Source organism: Rattus norvegicus, chromosome 1 (assembly GCF_021556685.1).
Source record: "Rattus norvegicus strain SHRSP/BbbUtx chromosome 1, alternate assembly SHRSP_T2T, whole genome shotgun sequence".
NCBI lineage: Eukaryota > Metazoa > Chordata > Mammalia > Rodentia > Muridae > Rattus > Rattus norvegicus.
In genome coordinates this window covers 223,639,775-223,645,774 of record NC_141534.1, presented here as the reverse complement: position 1 = coordinate 223,645,774, position 6,000 = coordinate 223,639,775, and positions in this window count along the sequence as shown.

The following is a 6,000-nucleotide window of genomic DNA, read 5'->3' as shown; positions in this document are numbered from 1 at the left end:
AAGATGTTGAACAGTTTAAGTGTTTCTCAGCTATTATAGAATACTCTGTTGAGAATTCTCTGTTTCTATACCCCATGTTATAATTGGGATACATGGGTTGTAGGTCTCTAACTACTTGAAGTCTTCTCTTTTTTTTTCTCCATCTTTATTAAATTGGGTATTTCTTGTTTATATTTCAATTGTTAATCCCTTTCCCGGTTTCCAGGCCAACATCCCCCTAGCCCCCCCTCTTCCCTTCTATATGGGTGTTCCCCTCCCCATTATCTCCCCATTACTGCCTTTCCCCTAACAACCCCATTCACTGGGGGTTCAGTCTTGGCAGGACCAAGGGCTTCCCCTTCCACTGGTGCCCTTACTAGGTTATTCATAGTTACCTATGCAGTTGGAGCCCAGGGCCAGTCAATGTATAGTCTTTGGGTAGTGGCTTAGTCCCTGGAAGCTCTGGATAGTTGGCATTGTTTTTCATATGGTGTCTCAAGCCCCCTCAAGCTCTTCTTGAGAGCTTCTTGAGAACTTCTTGAGAAGCTCTCTTTCTATGTTGGGTCTTTGTGTGGTTTAGGTATAAGAGTAATTGTGGCTTCATAGAAGGAATTTGGTAGTATTCTATCTGTTTCAATTTTGTGGAATAGTTTGCACAGTCTTCCATGAAGGTTTGATAGAATTCTGCACTGAACCCCATCTGGATCTGGGCTCTTTATGGTTGTGAGGCTTTTAATGACTGCTTCTATTTCTTTAGGAGTTATGGGGTTGTTTAAATGTTTTATCTGTTCCTGATTTATCTTCTGTACCTGGTATCTGTCTAGGATGTTGTCCATTTCCTCCAGATTTTCAGGTTTTGTTGAGTATAGGCTTTTGTAGTAGGATCTGATGATATTTTGAATTTCCTCTGATTCTGTCCTCCGGCTATTCTGGCTAAGGGTTTATCTATCTTGTTGATTTTCTCAAAGAACCAGCTTTTGGTTCTGTTGATTCTTTGTATAGTCCTCTTTGTTTCTACTAGGTTGATTTCAGCTCTGGGTTTAATTATTTCCTGCCTTTTAATCCTCCTCAGTGTATTTGCTTCTTTTTGTTCTAGAGCTTTTAGGTGTGCTGTCAAGCTGCTGATATATGCTCTCTCCTGTTTCTTTCTGCAGGCACTCAGAGCTATGAGTTTCCCTCTTAGCACAGCTTTCATTGTGTCCCATAAATTTGGGTATGTTGTACCTTCATTTTCATTAAATTCTAAAAAGTCCTTAATCTCTTTCTTTATTTCTTCCTTGACCAGGTTATCATTGAGTAGAGCATTGTTCAACTTCCATGTATGTGGGCATTCTTTCCTTATTTTTATTGAAGATCAGTTTTAGCCCGTGATGGTCTAATAGGACACATGCAATTATTTCTCTTTCTGTATCTGTTGAGGCTTGTTTTATGACTGATTATACGATCAATTTTGGAGAAGGGTCCATGAGGTGGTGAGAAGAAGGTATTTCCTTTTGTTTTAGGATAGAATGTTCTATAAATATCTGTTAAGTCCATTTGGTTCATGACTTCTCTTAGTCTGTCTATGTCTCTGTTTAATTTCTGTTTCCATGATCTGCCCATTGATGAGAGTGGGGTGTTGAAATCTCCTACTATTATTATGTGAGGTGCAGTGTGTGCTTTGAGCTTTAGTAAGGTTTCTTTTATGTATGTAGGTGCCCTTATATTTGGAGCATAGATATTTTGGATTGAGAGTTTATCTTGATGGATTTTTTCTTTGATGAATATGAAGTGTCTTTCCTTATCTTTTTTGATGACTTTTGGTTGAAAATTTATATTATTCGATATTAGAATGGCTATTGCAGCTTGCTTCTTTAGACCATTTGCTTGGAGAGTTGTTCTCCATCCTTTCACTCTGAGGCAGTGTCTGTCTTTTTCTCAGAGATGTGGTTTCCTGTAGGCATCAAAATGTTGCGTCCTCATTGAGTATCCAGTTTGCTAATCTGTGTCTTTTCATTGGGGAATTGAGTACATTGATGTTGAGAGATATTAAGGAATAGTGATTGTTGCTTCCTGTTATATTTGTGTTTGGAAGTGATGTTATGTTTCCGTGCTTGTCTTCTCTTTGTTTTTTTTTTTTGTTTTTGTTTTTTTGTTTTTTTTGTAAAACTATTAGTTTCTTGCTGTTGCTAGGGTGTAGCTCTCCTCCTTGTATTGGGCTTTACCCTTTATTATCCTTTGTAGGGCTGGATTTGTAGAAAGATATTGTGTAAATTTGGTTTTGTCATGCAATATCTTGGTTTCTCCATCTATGTTAATTGAGAGTTTTGCAGGATACAGTAACCTGGGATGGCATTTGTGTTCTCTTAGAGTCTGTATGACATCTGTCCAGGATCTTCTGGCTTTCATAGTCTCTGGTGAGAAGTCTGGTGTAATTCTGTTGGGGCTGCTTTTATATGTTACTTGACCTTTTTTCCTTACTGCTTTTGATATTTTCTTTGTTTTGTGCATGTGGTGTTTGACTATTATGTGACAGGAGGTGTTTCTTTTCTGTTCCAATCTGTTTGGAGTTCTGTACGCTGCTTGTATGTTTATGGGCATCTCTTTCTTTAGGTTAGGGAAGTTTTCTTCTATGATTATTTTGAAGATGTTTACTGGTCCTTTTGAGTTGGGAGTCTTCAATGTCTTCTATTTCCATTATCCTTAGGTTTGATCTTCTCATTGTGTCCTTGATTTCCTGTATGTTTTGGGCCAGTAGCATTTTCCATTTCAGGTTCCTTTTTCACCTTTTGATTCTATTTTCTTGTATTTCTTTATATTTATTCATTTCCTCTTTAAGAGCCTCTTTCCTATATTTCTTTAAGTGATTTATTGATTTCTTTCTTGAAGTTGTAGATCATCTTCATAATATTAGATTTCAGGTCATTTTCTTGTGGTTCATCTATGTAAGCATACTCAGGAATTGCTCTAGTAGGGTAGATGGTTTCTGGTGGTGTCATATTGCCCTGGCTTTTGTTGATTGTCTTCTTATGATGTCCTTTAGCATTTGGTTGTCCCTGGTGTCACAAGCATGGTATTATCTGATGGTTTTAGGTTTCTGGGGCTGCAGGTAGAACTGGTAGTTCCTGTACCAGTAGGCTTATGGGTTTATGGATAGATTTAGTTGTCCCTGCTAGGCATAGGATGGAATGGAGGATGCAGATAGAACAGGAGGTCCCCCCATGGTTTCAGAGCTCTGTTTGACATTGCTATAATATGCTCCCATATGGTTTGATATGATGCCAAGAAGTTCTTGCTGACAGAAGCCTGATATGGATGTCTCCTGAAAGGCTCTTCCAGAGCCTTACCAATACAAATGAGGATAGTTGGAGCTAACCATTGGATTGAGCATAAGAGCTTTATTGAGAAATGACTAAAGGAGCTGAAAGGGTTTGCAACCCCATAGGAAGAACAATAGTATCAACCAAACAAATATTCTAGAGTTCCCAGGGACTAAATCACCCACCAAAGAGTACACCTGGGGGGACCCATGGCTTCAGCTGTATATGTAGCAGATGATGTCATTGTCTGTCATCAGTAGGAGGAGAAGCCCTTGGTCCTGTGAAAACTTGATTCCCGAGTGTAGGGGAATGCCAGAATGGGGAGGTGGGAGTGGATGGGTGGGAAGGGGAGCATACTCAGAGAAGAAGGGGGATGGGAAATGGGAGAGGGGGAAACCAGAACAGGCGATAACATTTGAAACATAAATACATAAAATATTCAATAAAAAAGAATGATGGAAAATATTGTAACAATGAACATTTTTGATCCTGTTTGGAAGATTGACAATAAAAGGATACTCCATGTCAGCCCTGCATAAACTACATGGTCCTTAAGAATCCCAAAGAGTTTGCCAGGGCCAACCAGAGAAGATCACCCTGACCTAACCCTCTACTGGCTGGGTCCCTGGAAAGCCCAGCAGCCATGAGGTCTATCCTGTCACCTCTATACTCCATCTTCTGCTCCACACCTATAACCAAAATCCCAGACACTTGCAACAATTAGTACCCACCAGATGAGAACTCTTCTTAAATTCCCTGCCTGTAGGCACCTCTGGGCAAACCAAGAAGTAGCAAGCTCTGCAGTATCCCATCTTCATTCCACTCCATCAGTCACAGGCCTCTGCCTGTATCCCTACATGCCTTCTGCAGTTTCTGGATGGTTCCAGTCTCTGGTCCACTCTTTCTCCCTGTATTTCTTTTAGACAGGAACAATCTTGGGTTAAATTTTTGAGAAAGGTGGGTGGCCCCTTCCTCCAACTGGGGGCCTTGCTTAACATCTGGATATGGTTTCTATGGGTTCTCCCTTCCCTTTTCTGGGTCCTGGGAGCCTCTATCTTCAGATTAAAATGCATATTTATAAAAAGAGATAAGAGGTGAGGGTGATATGTTATGTGAAATTCATTAATTTATAAAACTGATATATTTTCATTTGGTAAAAGCAAAGAACTAAGCAAGTAAAGAGTCACAAGAAGTATTATGGAGTTCAGAAGTTAGGAGTCAGTGAACTAACTAATTTCTATCTAAAAATATAGAAAAGTCCTAACATAAAACATCCTAACCTCTGTTCTTTATGAAAAAGGATGGCATCTCTGGAACTTGAAACTTTTAGTTTCTGGCACTATGCAGAGACAGTCAAATATGGGTAGACAGCCAATAAAAACTTTTGAGGCTTTATCTTCAGATATATTTTTGGAGGTTACTTGCATAAGAATAACTTGAGATAATTGCAAGACTATATATATATATACATACATATATATATATCATAGGAATCACACACACACACACACACAGTTAGAATCTATGGAATTTGCAAAGTTAGTACTCACCCCTTCAGATAGTTCCCAAAGAAATGCATGGTATGTACTCACTAATGAGTTGGTATTAGCAAAAATGTATAGAGTACCCATGATTCACCGCACAGATCCAAAGAGGTTAAAAGAGAAGAAAGGCTGAGTTGAGGATGCTTAAATTCCACTTAGAATTGGGAACAAAATAATCATGGGAGATAGAGGGAGGGAGTGACCTTGGTGGGAGAGGGGAGGTAATGTGGAAGGTGGGTAGGATCAGGCACGGACAGTGACAGGAGTAAGTACCAGAGTGCCAGGAGAATGAAATAGGGAACTGCTAGGGTTCAGGGCTGAGGCCTGGGATTCTTTAAGAGGGACCAGAGTGCTGGGATGAGGGAGGTTCATAGGAGTTAATGCATGTTACCTTATCAGACGATATGGCTATGGAACAAGAAGAGACCACCTCCAGTAGCCAGAGACAGGATCCCCAGTTGAGGGATGAGGACAGTAATCCATCTACAAAACTTTTGATCCAAAATTTGTCCTATCATAAAGAAATGCAGGGACAAAGATTGAGAAAAGACTGAAGGAATGGCCAACCAGTGACTCACCCATTTTGAGACCAATCCCATTGGATGTACTAATCCCTCACAGTATTAATGATGCTATGTTGTGCTTGCAGATAGGAGCCTAACATAGCAGACCTCTGAGAGGCTTTATACAATAACTGACTAAGACAGAAGGAGATACCCACAGACAAACATTGAATGAAGGTCGAGAACCCTTGTGGAAGAATTAAGGTAAACATTGAAGGTTCTAAAGGAGATGAAAAATCCATAGGGAGATCAATAGGTCTTCTAACTTTAACAGGGATCAACTAACTTGGACTCTGGGAGCTCCCAAAGACTAAGCCACCATCCGAATGGCATACACACATTGATCCGAGGCCCTAGACACACATGTAGTAGAGGGCTGCCATGTCTAGTCTCAATGGGACAGGATAAATCTAATCCAGAAGAGACTTGATACACCAGGGTATGGGGGGATACCTGGGGAGGCATTTTCTCAGAGGCAAAGGGGAGGGGAGCAAGAACTCTGTGGGAGGGGAGCAGAAGGAGGCAGCATTTTGTATGTATATATGTATGTATGTATGTATGTATGTATGTATGTATGTATGTATGTAGATAGATAGATAAATAAATAAATAAATA